This window comes from Leptonychotes weddellii, chromosome 13 (genome assembly GCF_054177405.1).
Source record: "Leptonychotes weddellii isolate Sample4059 chromosome 13, ASM5417740v2, whole genome shotgun sequence".
NCBI lineage: Eukaryota > Metazoa > Chordata > Mammalia > Carnivora > Phocidae > Leptonychotes > Leptonychotes weddellii.
Window position 1 is genome coordinate 52,830,917 of NC_138381.1, and position 15,233 is coordinate 52,846,149.

Below are 15,233 nucleotides of genomic sequence, written 5' to 3' on the forward strand. Positions count from 1 at the left end.
GACTACTTAAAAAAAAAAAAAAGGTTGATAAATTGGACTTCAGCAAAAATTTTAAAATCGTATTTCCTGAAAGGCACAGTTAAGATAAATAAACAAGCAAGAGGAAAATATTGGCAAAATATATATTTAGTAAAGGATGTGCCTCCACAATATATAGAGAACTCCTACAACTCAATAATAGAAAGACAAAAAACCTATTTTTTTAAAAAGCAAATAATTTGAGCGCACACTTTCCAAAGGAAAATGTACTAGTGGCCAAAGAGCAAATAAAAAAGGGTTCAACATCATTAGTTGTCAGGAAAGTGCAAATTAAGCTACAATTAAGTTACCACTATAACTAACCAGAATGGTTCAAATTTAAAACACTGACAACACAAACACAGGGAAAGTGGAAAGAATAAGAACTCTCATACATCGTTGGTGGATGTATGAAATGGTGCAATCACTTTGGGAAAAGTTCTGATAGATAAACATCTATCTTATGACTTAGCAATTCAGCTCTTAGGATTTTACCCAAGGGAAATTTAAAAACAGGTTCACAAGAGGACTTGTGCAAGATTGTTTTGTTAGGAGACAGTTCTCCACGGGTCTCTGGTGTTATGCATGGCTTGCGAGCAGAAGCACCAGCTGCTTTTTGTTCTGAGCTATGTTTGTATAGAGAACAGCCTTGGAAGATAAAATCTCCCTCTGGGCAATCATAACAGATTCAGGTTCTCTAAGCTCAGGGTTTGTCCCCTGTGACGTAACTCCTGTATGCAAGCATCACTTGGCCCTGTATGTCACTCCATGGGCTTTGGGAAGTGGTGCAGATACTGATACTCTGGCTACCACCATAGCTGTGAGCAATAAAACCCTTTGTGTCTGACTTAGGAGTCTTGTGATACACTTACATGATGGAATACCACTCAGTGATAACTAGAAATGAACTACTGAAACACAACATGAATGACTCTCAAAAACACACTGAGTGGAAGAAACCTTACACAGAAAAGTGCTAATTGAATGATTGCACATATCTGCAGTTCTAGAACAGGCACAACTAGTCGATGGTGTACAAAATGATGACTGATCTAGATAAGGGTTGGACTGAGTGTTGTATTTTTTAAAACTTATAGAATGGTGGTACACTTCATGTTTGTCTATTTCATAAGCCAGTATTATAAGCAAATATTAAGATCTAGTTAAGCACATGTGAGCTGAAATGTTAGGGATAAAGTGTCCTCAGGTCTGCTGTTTATTTTGAAATACAGAAAAAAATGGGGCGCCTCGCTGGCTCGGTCAGTGGAGCATGCGACTATTGATCTCAGGATCGTAAGTTCGAGCCCCATGGTGGGTATAGAGATGACTCAAAAAAATAAAATCTTTTAAAAAAAGAAATACATAAAAAAATAAGATGGGTTGGTGGGTGATAGATACATAGATGGAGAAAAGATAGATCAAACAAATGATCAAACAAATACAGCAAGATATTAATACTTGTAGAATCCAGTAGTGGGTATACATCACTGTACAATTCTGCCTGCCAACTTTTCTATGTAAACAGCATTTTTCATTTAAAAAATTGGGGGAAAATACACATAAAAATTCTAATGGGGCTCGAGATATATTTTATCACGAAAGGAGTCTGTTAATGAAAATGATGTTTAGGAAATCTTACTAATTCCAGATATGTCTGTCTTTTCAGTTCTTGCAAACAGATCCAGTATAAACCCAGAGATGTCTCTCAGACAAGAGAGAGACAGAGGGAAAGGGAGAAAAATGAAAGATGAAGTCAAGGTTTCCAGCCTCAACATCAATAGAATTTTTAAAATTTGTCCATTAGCGGGGTGCCTGGGTGGCTCAGTTGGTTGGGCGACTGCCTTCGGCTCAGGTCATGATCCTGGAGTCCCAGGATCGAGCCCCACATCGGGCTCCCTGCTCAGCGGGGGGGTCTGCTTCTCCCTCTGACCCTCTTCCCTCTTGTGCTCTCTGTCTCTCATTCTCTCTCTCAAATAAATAAATAAAATCTTTAAAAAAATAAAAATAAAAATAAAAATAAAATTAGTCCATTAGCTACATAAACTTTACTAATAAAAAAGAAAGTATATTTTAAAATGATCACAGACAGTTTATTAGCAACATGATCCATAGAAGTCATCCCCAAGTCCATCAAGATTCTAATAAGCCAACCAAAGTTTTATTAAATAATTAACATTTATTATATATTAATTGTTTCAGTTTAGATAGTTCAGATTTATGACACTGCTACATTTTTATATGTTGTATATATGTCTTTTTAAACTTATGACATGATTTTGATCATCACTATAATGCTTTTAATGCTGAAATAAATTATTGTGTTACATATTTCCCTTGAAAAATATGTCATTTACTTTGTATCACAGTTCCCAGCAACACATTTTGGAAAAAAATGTACTACTTTTTTTGGGTGCTACTTGTATTTTTAAGTAAAGAATTATGTTAGATGAGTTTTAAAAAGTGTCTTACTATCTATATCCCATGTGAGGAAACTGGATCAGATGACCACAAATCTGTTCAGCCCGATAGTCTGCTCTTTGCTCCGTCTTCTGAACAGTGAAAGTACAAATTACAGCTGCTTCCCCCCACCAAACAGAAAGCATCATTATTTTCCTCCTTCATAATGTATCGTTTTCATAAATAGTTCAAACAACAGAGGGACAGTGAACACATTCTCATACATATTCTGTCCAGATAACTAAGTTTGCTGTTTATTGGATATCATGGACATCTTTCATGCCAAAAAAATAAACATACATAGTATTTTTAAAAGATACACTGTATTCTACTGCAGTGAATATATCATAATTGATTCAATCAATTCCTGGTTGATAGACCTTTAGGTTTTAATGCTTTCATTGCTAAAAATAATAATATAAGTATTCTTGTCCATCCCACACTTGTCCTATTATACCATTGGAATAAGTTTTTGGATCACAGTTTATATATGCTTTATATTTTGTTAGATACCCTGAATTTCTCTCTTGGAAGTCTGTACCAATTTACAGTTCCACCAACCGTGTAAATTTTTTAGTTACTCCCTCAGCTTCTAGAAACCTGCAGCTCCTGTCTTGCAAAGTAAAATATTTAACAAAGGAACTCTTAAATATTCACTAGAGGGACATTTCTCATCCTTTATTTACCAGAAAGACTTCCAGCCATTTCAATCAAAGACTCTATAAAGGTTATTTCAATTGATACTCCTTTGTTGTAATTAGACCCACACATAAACTTCCCAGGAGATGGTAACCCACTTTATTTTTAAAAGCCTGTCTAGTTTTAAAAGCTTTCAACAGCCACTCTAAGGAAATCCTTTTGATGGCAAACTTCAAAGCCTTGTTTTGGTTAAAGCTCTTTTCTTTCTGTTTCAACTTCAATAAAAAGATGGAATACCTGATTCCTTTACTTGAAAACTAGATTTTCAGTCATTAAAAGCATGTCTCCACAAGCATAGCTAAATCCCACAGGATTGAGATGCTGCATTCATTCAACAAGGTCTGACCTTTCTCCTCCTGTCTGGAAAGCTCTGTGCTAAGCACCAGAAGAAGGAATAGGAGGGTGGGAGGGGCAGCAAGCTAAGGTCTGTTTGACACAAGGACAAAACAAAACTATTAAGTGCCTTGGAAAGACTAGGAACTAAAGTGAATGTTTTTGGTTGAGTCACAAATGGCATATTTGCGCTGCTGCAACCAGAGCCAGAACCATAGTTATATCAGTGAACCAGAAATTCTAATGCTCCATTTAACAACCCTGTGCAAATTAAACTTTTCAGGCTTTGTCCAATCCAACCAGACCATAGAGTTTAGAGAGGTTTAGAAACTTCCCCAAGGGTCATCTGTAAGTAGTGACAAATCCCAGACTCAACCCCAAATATATCTGACTTTGGGAAGCATTTCACTGCCTTGGTTCATTTTTTTTTCCAGCTTAAAATAGGAATTTTATTTTATTTTTATGTAGTTGACATATAACATTACATTATTTCAGGTATACAACATGATTTGCTATTTGTTTACATTGCAAAATGATTCATATAGTAAGTCTAGTTATTAGACCCATCACCAGACATAGTTACAAATTTTTTTGTTTGTGATGAGAACTTTTAAGAGCTATCATATTATTTCATATAAGGGCCAGAACAACCTTACAAAGTAGTTAGCATTAGGACTGTTTTTGCAAATGACCTTGGACAACTGAGTTAAGAAAATACATTCATAGAACAGAGGTCAGCAGAGTACAGTCCATGGGCCAAATCCAGTCCTTCACATGTTTTTCTAAATAAAGAATTTTTGGAACATAGCCACACTCACTTAGGTACATATTGCCTATGGCTGCTTTTGGGTTACAACAGCAGAATTGAGTAGTTCTAACAAAGACCACAGAGCCCAAGGAAATCTAACAAACTTACTATCTGGCTCTTTAAGGAAGAATTGCTGATTCTGACGTACAGTAGGAATTAGAGTTAACATTCAAACTCAATTCTGTCAGATTCCAAATTTGTGCCCATTTACCTAGTCTAATTATACCTGTTCGTTGTGTGTACAAATTCTTGCAAAGTTTTTGACAGTATTTCTCTTCTCCTTGCGGACATGTCAGAGTGGTATGATCTGGGTGATAGTACATTTACGTGTTAATTTGGTGTCTGTGGGGAAAGATCATCCCACAGTCACCCCAGCTGAACTCCTTGGACCTTACCGGTCACTATAGTAACTGCAGCCTCCCACCTGGCCTCTATTGCTCTGGGGCCCCATCTTGCTCAAGAGCATTGATAACTTGGCTCTGTGCTTTCCTACCATCATCCCTGACTTGCAGAAACTCTCGCTGAACCCCTAAGTGATGCTGGTGCCCCTCTGACAAGCACATCTCTAATGGCCTTGCTGACTGGTGTGTCCTGGGACCCTCCTATGGACCATAATCCTCTGGTGGGTCTTCTGGTCACCCATCATATATCCATTCCAACACGCCTGCTTCCCTCAACCCTTCTATTCTTCCCTCTACCATGTGCCAGGGAAACTCAGACATTTCTGCTTCACTGACTGTTGGTCATTGGTTTTTTGCAAGCTTCTAATTAATTGTTGCCTGAGCATCAGGTTTGCCCTATTCCTTTTACCAGTCAATTCAAGCAACTCTTTTGGTGGAGTCTCTTTCCTCCATTATCAGGCCCAGCATGTGCCCATCCAGGTGATTGCCCTGGCTCCCAGGATGGGTGGTGGGAGCAGCTCCTGAGGAGTATGCTGGTATTATGTAGTGATTTCTAGCATGGCAGAAATATCAGCTGATACGAGGGAAAGGTGGAACATTTGGAAGTCATAGGGTTAAGAGGTGTCTACAGAGTTAACATCCTCAATGGCATACATCCATTTGTCTTTATTCCATATTTCAGAGTCCCAGGTTTTCCTAACCAGGACTTTGACCTTAGCATAGCAGACTTGCCTTTGGCTGAGAATTCAAACATCCTGGAGCTCATCTGTGTCCACTCTTCTACTGCAAAAGATAAGGACCTTTTTGTGCGCTACTATGACTCTTGGCCATTAACTGCTTATTAATGGTGCTCAGGCTCTAATTATTCCCCTGCAGGGTATTAATACAATTTATCAGCAACCATCTAATTCAACTGTCATGGAAGACAGGGTTCTCCTCATATTTCTCAAATTCCTGAATCATTTTATTTGCAAGACTGTTCTCCTCTCCCTGGAAATTTTTCCAGCTCACCACGGGTAAAGTCTTTAGCAACTGGGTCACAATCTTGTGCCAGGAGTATCTGTGCCCACCTACCACTCAGGATAGCATTTTCAACATCTGCCAAGTTGTAAGTCAATAAATCCCAAATCTCATCTTTCCATCTGTTCCTCAGACTCCAATTTCTGTGCCATTTGCAATAGTCTGAGTCCTCTGAGACGTACAGGCCAGTATGGGACAACACATGCAAGAGATTTATTAGGGGAAACAACTATGAGAGAAAATGAGGAGACTGGAAGAGCTATCAGTCATGATACAGGTATGACCCCTGTAAAGGAGGGAGGGAGGGAAGGAAGGAGGGAAGAGAGGACGGAAGGAAAAAAGGAAGAATGAAGAAATGGCCATAACTACAATGCAGTTCTAAGAAAGTTCTGGCAAGACTATGGGCATTTTCAAGTCAAATACACCCAGGAGAGGAATCCTGCATCTTGCAGGAATGGGCTTGCCTTAGTACTCCTGCCACTCTTAGTCACTGACTGGGGAGCAGCCAATGTGGGAAGTGCGGCCTTGGGAAGAATGCAGTGATGCTTCTGGAATACATCATCTGGGACCATCGGTCGATTAGGGTCCCTACAGTCAGAGATCCAAGAAGGACGTGTCTCCACTGCCACACCCCACATGTCAAAGAAAAAAGGGTCCTTTCCTTTTTTTTTTTTTACAAGAATTTACTTATTTCCAGTTTTATTGAGATATTATTGACATATATGTTAAGTTTAAGGTATATAACATGATGATTTCATACATGTATCCATGGCAAAATGATTACCACAATAAGGTTAGTTCACTCCTCTGGGGGAAACATCTTTTAGGAGAAACCAGTAGGTTGACACACTCAACAAAATAGCCCAACCAGACCCCCCAAGAGGGAACGAGGTCCACAAGTCCCAAGCCCCACATACACATACAAGCTTTTTAGTTTCACACTTTCAAATATAGTGAGATAGCCAAGAGTCACTGCACACTTAAGGAAAATCTCTCATATGAAAAGCAGAGACCCAAACAAACACAAACAATGGTCACAAAACCATCAAATCACAACCTGAGAAGAATCAGAGATTATGCAAGGAGAAGAAAACTTCAACATATGTGTCACTGATAGGCGCAGGAAGAAAAGATAGGTTATTACACCCAAGAATAGAACAGGATGCTATATAAAAAAATTAAGAGAAAAAAATTAAAAGAAATTAAAACTATGAAACCAAATGAAAACCCTAATACATAGGTTGAAAAAATATTTGAAGAAATTTAAGTAAAAAGACAAAGAGACAGAAAATAGGAGATAAAAGACGATAAAAGTAGAAGAGCATTATAAGGATTCAAGAGCAAATTACAGGAATTACAGAAATACAGAAGAGAGAAGTGGATGGGGAAAAAAGTCATCAATGAGATAATCCATGAAAAGATCCCACAACTGAAATGCATGGGTTTCCGGACTGAAAGGTCCTAACCCACAAAAGAATAAAACTAATCCCAGCTCAAGACCTATCATTCTGAAATTTCATAAAACCATGGGCAAAATAGAGAATTTAAAAGTATTTTTTTCTTTTTTTTTTTTTTTAAGATTTTATTTATTTATTTGAGAGAGAGAGAATGAGAGAGAGCACATGAGAGGGGGGAGGGTCAGAGGGAGAAGCAGACTCCCTGCCGAGCAGGGAGCCCCGCAGATGCGGGACTTGATCCAGGGACTCCAGGATCATGACCTGAGCCGAAGGCAGTCTCTTAACCAACTGAGCCACCCAGGCGCCCCATAAAAGTATTTTTTTCTTAAAGAAGAAAATTTAAGGTTTTTGATGGTTTGTTTACAAAGGATCAAAAATCAGAATAGTATTGGATTTTTCCACAGCAATACTAGAAGCTAGGAATATTCTTCAATATTCTGGGGTAGAATGATTTGTAATCTGTACTTGGTCAAACCAAGTCTGAATTGTCAGCATAGAAAAAAGATACTTTAAAATATGTAAGGTGTGTTGGGGGGCCCATAGCTGGTGTATTAAATTAAGAATATGCAGATTATGACCTGCTGAGTGAAGAGGCACAAGCCACCCACACAGCGTTGGCAGGTAACTCCCTCAGCATTTGAGCTCCCACTTTGGGAAAGAGAAAACCTGGGGGTCCTTTTGACCGAAGGCACAGTTTATTGTTTTATTGTTTTTTAAAAATTTTTAGAGAGAGTGTGCATGGGTGCTCCCAAATGGGGGGAGGGACAGAGGGAGAAGGAGGGGGAGAATCTTCAGCAGACTCCCTGCTGAGCACGGAGCCCAACTCGTGGGGCTGGATCTCACTACCCTGAGATCATGACCTGAGTCAAAACCAAGGGTCCAACACGCAACCTACTGAGCCATCCAGGTACCCCTGAAGCTGCAATTTTAACACAAAGAAAGTAAAACCACAAGATGTATTACTTACAGCTCCCAGAAAGAGGGGCTGGGGGAGGAGGTAGGGAGTGCAATGAGCTGGGGGGAGGGCAGTTCTCCGTCCCAGGTCACAAGGAAACGGAGGAATACTTTTAGATGTTTAGGTTTATCTAGACCAAAACTATGATCCATAAACTCATGATCCAAATTATTATTATTCTAAATAACCGCAGTGTTATCATGATAACTTTAAAAAACAAATGTTATACTTTAAATTATGACACAAATTTTACCATTTCTCCCCCTAGAAATGATTACATGAAGTGGCATATAATGGAAATGGAAAAAATTTTGCTATATCAGATGGACGCTTGTAAGGTAAAATTTTTATCTGAATCAGCTTTGTAGTTTATTTACTCCTAGAAAATCTTTAGGATTAGAGAGGACTGGAGGGAAGATACTAGAATGCAGTTTATACTTACATTTGATTTATGATCATTTCAATCAAAAGGTGTCAATTCACACTAACTTACAGACCTTGGAGGTTATAAAGTCATTCTTGCAGGAACCAAGGAGATTCAAGAATTCTTGTCATAGATTGCAAATAAATGGCCACAAATTCTTTCCAGTGCCTCCGTGTAGGTGGAGTCTATTTCTTCATCCCTTGAATCTGGAGCTTGGCATATGACTTGCTTTGACCAATGGGGCATCAGTAAATGACCTGCAAACACTTAAAAATTGTTTGTGTGCTGAGAATACAAACTAGCCTTTGAAAGATGAGAGATCACTGCAGAGAGAAGCTCAGCCATCTCAACTGCCCCGGGTGAGTCTAACCCCCACCTAACCCACCAACTGACTGTAACTTCAAAAGCAGCAGAATAGTTTAAAGGCAGAGTTGTGGGGTAAATTGTTGCAAAGAGTAAATGTGAACTCATATAGTTCTGACATCTGTTTTTGTCATGAGCTCTAAATAGTGTATCTTTTATATGATCTGTAAAACTATAACATTTTATTATATTATTAAATATATATTTAATAATAAGAAATAAGAAATTTCAACTATGTAACAGTGCTATGACCAGTGAACTGTTTAGGTGCCAGTCCCAAGGATACAGGCAACAGACACTGGATCTTTCTTTTTTTTTTTTTAAAGATTTTATTTATTTGATAGAGACACAGTGAGAGAGGGAACACAAGCAGGGGGAGTGGGAGAGGGAGAAGCAGGCTTCCCACGGAGCAGGGAGCCCAATGCAGGCCTTGATCCCAGGACCTTGGGATCATGACCTGAGCTGAAGGCAGACGCTTAACGACTGAGACACCCAGGCGTCCCGACACTGGATCTTTCTACTCTGTTCATCCAAGCATGGGGTTGTCTTTAGAATATTTAATCCAGTTCTCGTATCTTTAAAAAAAATAACAGTATTATTGAGATATAATTCATGTACCATAAAATTGACCCTTTTAAAGTGTACAATTCATGAAGGATATTCTCTTTTTTTGTGATGTTGTTGGTTTTGTTACCAGGGTGATATTGGCCTCACAAAATGAATTGGGGAGTGTTCCTTACTCATCTATTTTCTAAAAGGGGATTAATAGATTTGGTATTAATGAAGACATTTGACCTGGGTTTTTCCTTGTGAGATTTGTATTTACCAATTCAAGTTTTTTACCCTCATATGTCTATTCAGATTTTTTACTTTTTTCTTTAGTTTTGGTAATTTGTTCTCTCCAGGAATGCCTCCATTTTCAGCTATTTTTAAAATTATCAGGATTATGATGTTCATAATATTCCCTTATAATACTTTTCATTTTTGTAAGGTCTATAGTGTTGTCCCTCTTCATTTCTCATTTTGGTAATTTATGTCCTTTTTTTCTTAGTCGAGCTAAAGGTTTATCAATTCAATCTTTTCAAAGAGCCAACTCTTGGGTCCTTTTCTCTCTTTCCTTTTGGTTTAGATTCATTGATTCCTATTTTTATCCTATTTCCTTATTTCTACTTAATTTAGGTTTGATTCACTCCTCTTTTGCTACCTTCTTGAGATAGAAGCTTAGATTATTGTCTTCCTTCTAATGTAAGCACTTATTGCTATTAATTTCCCTCTAAGTACAGTTTTGGCTGCTTCCCTTAAATTTGATATATTTTTGTTTCCATCAGTTCCAGATGTTTTCTAATTTTCCTTGACTTCTTCTTTGGCCCATGGGTTATTTAGAAATGTGTTCATTTCCAGATATTTGGGGGTTTCTCAGATTTTTGTTTTTGCTAATTTAATTCCACTATAGAAAGAGAACATATCTTGTATGTTTTCAGTCCTTTAAAATTTATAGAGATTTGTTTTGTGGCTTATTGTATGATCTATTCTGGACAATGTTTCATTTGAAAAGAATGTGTATTCTGCTATTGTTGGAGTTTTCTGCATATGTCAAATATTTCAAGTTGGTTGATACTGTAATGCGGGTCTTCTATACCCATCTTGACTTTCTCTCTTGTTCATTGCTGAGACAGGAATTTGAAACCTCCAACCACAACTGAATTGTCAATTTATCCTTTCAGTGCTTATGATTTTTGTATTACATGTATTAGAATTTCCTTCCTTTTTAAAGCTAATATTGAACATGCTAATAATTGGTAATTTAAGTGCTCAAAGCACTTAAAGAGTGCTTTTAAAGCTGTACAAACCTTAGCCTCTGAAACTGAAACCAGTCTTCATGCTGTCAGCTCTTGCTTTCTCTCCCTTCCCATCCCACCCTCCCCTCCGGTTTTGGCCTCATTTATTGCTACTGCAGAAAAGACTTTATGTTGTGAAGGACATGGCCATCAGCAGTTACCTCAATAAAAAGCTTTTTTCCCCCTCCCTTTTCTGTGTCCACATAGCGATTTCAAGCAAGGGCTCAATAATGCCCAACTCAGGTCAGTGCCTATCCCTTGGCCCAATTAGTGTTGCTAGAAGCAGAGTATTATTAACTGGCATTGTGACATGCCCATCTCAGTGGGTCAGAGGACACTCTTCTGTTGCCAGAGGGGTTAAAGAGAAAGCTTCTCAAGCAGTCAGAAAACAATGGCTACCACAGACCATGTTGGTATCTAATTGTAGGAGGCTCCTCAAAGTCAGGCTTAGGGGGCTGAGTAGAAAACATGTACAAGGAAGAGACCTATTGTCAGATCTGTCAGCTTATCTGGGAGTAGGACGGATTACGTAGGTTAATCTATATTATACAATGAAGTTCTAAAGAGAGTATTGCACGTAGGAATGGAAGTAATTGGGAAGGGCATTTATCCCAAATCATATTTTTCCCCTAATAATTAGCCAACTTTTATAAAACAAGAACACTTCAAAAGACCCGATTTCGAGCCATGTAGTAGCAGAAAAATTCTTCAAGTTTTGCTTAGGATTCCTGGGGGGAATTTAGTTATTTTCAGCCTTTCCCACGATTCAGTTATTTCTGCAACCTAAACATGCGGCTGGACAGTTCTATTTCAGGTGTTCCTTTGCAATTATTGAGCCAGAGAGGGCGGTGGAAGACAGCCCCGCACCCCAGCTCGAACCAGGGGCTGGCCCTTGTCAACACCCATTTTAGGAATTCTCAGCAGGCTCCCGACATAGAGTTCTATGCAAGTTTCTCCTCCGAGGCCCTAGGTGCTTCCTTTAACGAAAGCCCACAGCAAAAGTCCCCACCCCAAGCAAAAGATTCCCCACCCAGTCCAAGGCCGGGAAGATGCCCCACCCAGTGGCAGGCTGGGCCGGCCTCCTAGGCTGGTTTAACTGGTTAGGACGACCGAAGCCTGCTGGCACAAAAGATCTGCACTTCGGGAGCTGAGGAGCAGCCGGCTAGAACGTGGAGAGGAAAGCTCTTTCCTTTCTCAAGACCACCGCAGGCGATGCCTTCCAGCAGTCTTCACTGCTAACTTGCTCGGGGTAGGTGTTACATCCCACCCAGTCCCCCAAGACCAGGAACTGCGCAGGCGCCCGCTGAGCACTAGCGCGGCGCATTCTCTCGCGTGCTCCCTCAGTCTCCTCAGCGAGCTTCTGGGCCGAAGGAATCACGGTGCTTCCTGGGTGTTGTAGTGTCCTTCCTCGACGAAGGGCCCTCACGTAAACTGGGCGATGGGCGTCCGAGAACTACGCCTCCCAGCGTGCTGCGCGCGAGGGCACAGGGCGTTTGCCCTTGACGGCTTTAGCCGTCAGCACAGAGAGGAGGACCCGGGAAGCCGGCAGCGGCGGGAGGAGGGAATGCGCGTGCGCGTTGGGCCGGTTCGTCGCGTTCTGTCCCAATCATTGTAAACAGGCGGAGGCTGGGGCGGGGTGGGAATGGGGCGCCCGAGGCCGGCTAGGGGCGCCGCGCAGGAGGCGTCTACGGTGGCTGCGGCGGTACCGTGAGCGCGAGGAGGCGGAGGCGGCGGCTGCGGCGGGGGCGGGTTGTCGCGCGGCGGCAGGCACAGGTCAGTGGCGGTCAGCGGTGGCGTGCGGGGATCGTAGCGGTGCCCCTCGCGTGCCCGGGGAGCCCTCTGCGCACCCACCTCGCAGCGGCGTCTGTCAGGCATCTTGCGGGGCTGGGCGCTCGCCGCGCGCGGAGCTGGAGTTGGGGGTGGGGGGCGTGGCTGCCCCGAGTGCGGGTTCATCCCGGGCAGGCTTCTCCCCAGTTCTCGCCCCGTTGCCGGCCGTTCCTCCCACTTGCCGGCCGGGCTTCCCTCGTGGCATCCGCATTTGTGATTTGGTGCTCTCGGGGTCCGGAGGAGGAGAGTCGGGAACCGGGCCCCTCCCCACTTGAGTCTCCAGGCCTTAGGGCAGCTCTTGGGCACCGGAAAGGAGGAGAGGGGACTCTGTCTTTTATATAATCACTATTTTTTTTAAATCGCACCCGGCATATTTACCCGTCTCCAGGACTTGCCCAGCGGACGAGGAAAAGGTTCTTGATGTTTCCCACCGCTGGCACGGAAGCAGTGGGGCTCCTTTGGGTGCTGCGGTCTTTCGTTCAGGTTTCATTGCGAATGGACGAACAGATCCTGGAGTTGAGAATTCTTTTTACAACTCATTTTCAAGTATGCTTGTGCCAAAATGTTCTTATTGAGGTCACCTTTTTTTCTTTTTAAAAATTTATCGTTATGAGAGTGAAACAGGTTTTACAAAATATTCCACACCCCAGGTCTTAACCTGAAATAATTACGGTGTTTCGAGTTTTGGGATTCATTACTTCAGAGCCTCCCTCTTGACCAAGCAGCTTGTTTCCTCTAAGGCCTAGTAGAGTTCTTGAAAATAATTAAAATGTTAACTCGAGATATTTTGAATGTGTATTGTAGAAGTACAGTCGTTTGGATGCAGTTCACCCACCATCTAGCCTCATTAGAAAAGCTTTCACTGAATGGTTTGTAGAGTGGAGTGGGCATGTTCACATGCTGCAGCACTTTCCGTAGCATTCCATCATACTTGGCAGTTATTCATAAAGTATTTAAGTGGTGATAAGGAGCAAGCTCACTTTTGGTTTGGTGATTATGGAGGCAGCACTTCTAAATGAAAAAATGGGACTGTGAGTAATAAAAGTAACCTCACTTGACGCCTTCCTAGTTGTCTTGGTGATTTGATAGTTCCTTTCTGAGTGTTTCTGAAAATGAGTAATTGCTGTAAACTGTACTGGCAGTAGGAGAGGTAGGAAGGAAGTTAGAGTGGTTCCCACTTTTCTGAGTGACCCATAGATTTAAGTGGGGTAGACTAGTTTAACAGGAACCACTGAGAAGTAATTCTTTGAACAAAGTATCTTGAAGCAATATGACATAATTTGCTCTCTCTTCAAAATAGTATCTCTCATTTTAGATCTAATTTAGGAAACTAGAAGTGTTATCAGAAAATGAATATTAACTTTAATTTGTACACTTGTATTTGCACAGATGTTTGCTTGGCCAGGGGAGATTGGGCTTGAACATAACCCAAAAGTGTGTTCTTTCTTTTTTGAAAGAAAATTCCTGATAGAAACTTAAGTTCATATATGTGGAAGGAACGAGGAAGAATGCAGGTCATTTAGTTAGTATAGAGGAGTTACTCTATAGCAGGTACTATGCCAGGTGAAGAGGACTTACAGATGGATTAGGCAGTGACCCTGCTTTCTGGGTGATAAGGCTTTATCTCTTACTTGAACTCTTCTCAAGTACAATATGTTTTTAAGATTACTTTGGAGAGAAAATATGGGGGTATAGAGGGTGTACAAAGGAGATAGTGATCAGTTTCCTAAGGGAAGAGAAGGAGAGATTGAGGAAGGTGGCGGTGGTAAGGAAAATATGTATAGGAGGGGATGAAAACAGTAAGGATAGGCATTTAGGTTGAAGGAACAGTGTGAGCAGAAGCACAGGAGTCTAAGCCTCCATGAGTTGTAGGATCTGCAGGTGTAGCTAGTAGGCAGGGGCCAAATTATGGATAGTCTTACGCACAGTTGAAGTAGTTTCAACTTTTATCTTGGAAGCAAATACAAGTCACTGAGACAGGTTAAAGAAAACAGAAGCCTAAGCCAGCTCAGCCCATTTTAACTCCCTGCTGTGTGTCACATTAGGTACTTAATGCTTTATGTCCTTAAACTTGAAGGTTTAGGCATGACTGAGGCAGAAAATGAGGGAAACAAGGGGCGCCTGGGTGGCTCAGTTGGTTAAGCACTCAGGTCATGATCCCAGGGTCCTGGGTTCAAGCCCCACATTGGGCTCCCTGCTCAGCAGGAAGTCTGTTTCTCCCTCTCCCTCTGCAGTTCCCCCTGCTTGTGCCCTCTGTCTAAGAAATAAATAAAATCTTAAAAAGAAAGAAAATGAGGGAAACGAACTTAAGGCAGAAGGAATGCTGGATGTGATTAGAGAGAGCATGGAACACTTTGCAGAGCTGGAAGTTGTTCTCTGCAACTTTAACATTGGGTTTATGGTGGTAAGTAGCACATGAGGCTGCACAGATCGGTCCTTGAGTATTGCATGACATTCTAAGGATTCTAGAATTTTTTCCCTATAGGTAATAATAGAGTTTATGAATTTTAATCAGGAAAGAGTCATGATAAGGTTTTCCTCTTAGAAAGATCATTCTGGTATTGTAGAGTGCAGATTTCAGAAGGGATGGAGGGAAGATGAGGCAGGGTGCAGAAAGACTGGTTAGGAGTTTT

General features: G+C 41.0%; 1 protein-coding gene across 2 annotated transcripts in view; it reads left to right on the forward strand.

Annotated features, from left to right (window-relative positions):
* The first annotated feature begins 11,865 nt into the window (after positions 1 to 11,865).
* Positions 11,866 to 15,233, forward strand: part of RALBP1 (ralA binding protein 1) — a 58,070-nt gene continuing 54,702 nt past the window's right edge. Inside the window, exon 1 of one of the 2 annotated variants that reach the window (XM_081802580.1) lies at positions 11,866 to 12,022. The gene's annotated coding sequence lies outside the window, so the exon portion shown is untranslated. Of the gene's footprint in view, positions 12,023 to 12,376; positions 12,547 to 15,233 lie in introns of those variants that run through there. The other variant, XM_081802579.1, reaches the window with a different exon arrangement.